We start from the raw sequence: 882 nt of genomic DNA on the forward strand, positions 1-882 counted from the left end.
TATATACATATACATACATGTATATATAAGTGTGATTTTATTTCTTATGGATAAAAAAAATGGCGCAGATTTTTTTTTATTTGCTGATGTCAACCAATCCAAACTGGAGAAATTTTAGTAACTATAAGCTAAAATGACCCAAGGAAGCCTGACAGAATAATAGTGTGGCATCACTTCAGTCACTATTGTATTCCTGAATGTTAGTAGCGGGTTAGAGCTATTTTTAACCAAGTAAAACAAGAGCTCTATAACCTTTTCTCTGGATTCAGCCCCTCTGGCAGCCAAAGGTTTAACTACTTTCTGTTAGTGATACAAGCATACCTCTGGGACATAGCGAAACAAGGGAAATCTATAGAACCCGCGCTGGTAAAATTACTTTACAGCAAGGTCATTTGAAACCATCAAATGATAAAATGCAGAAATATAAAATGCAGAGAAGGAAACGTCTTTAAGTGGGGAATGATTTTCGTAGGCCATTGTGAATTTTTACTGTGTGGTTGTAATCTGGCACTGTGTGCTTTATACAGCTACTCATCCGCACCTATAAACAAGTGATTTATTTTCAGAACATTATGTATTCCTTCACATCCTCCACATACATATTGATTACACAACATCTATTGAGTACTTATGTAATCATAAGTCATTGCTCTAAAAATAGATCTGGTAGAACACATAGCAGTCACAGCAAAGGAAGGATGCAAATATACTTGTGAATGTCACATGGTATTCATAAGATGTCCTCCAGCATAAGGAAAGGACAAGTCTTTTACAATCTAATTATATTAACTGGCACTGGTTACATTTTATATTATCTGTGATTTACTACGGACAGTGTTTATTATGTAAATGGTAATAGTGTCTTCAAAGCCAGGTTTATGG

Source organism: Nanorana parkeri, unplaced genomic scaffold (genome assembly GCF_000935625.1).
Source record: "Nanorana parkeri isolate BGI_ZX_2015 unplaced genomic scaffold, ASM93562v1 scaffold572, whole genome shotgun sequence".
In the NCBI taxonomy this organism is placed as follows: Eukaryota; Metazoa; Chordata; class Amphibia; order Anura; family Dicroglossidae; genus Nanorana; species Nanorana parkeri.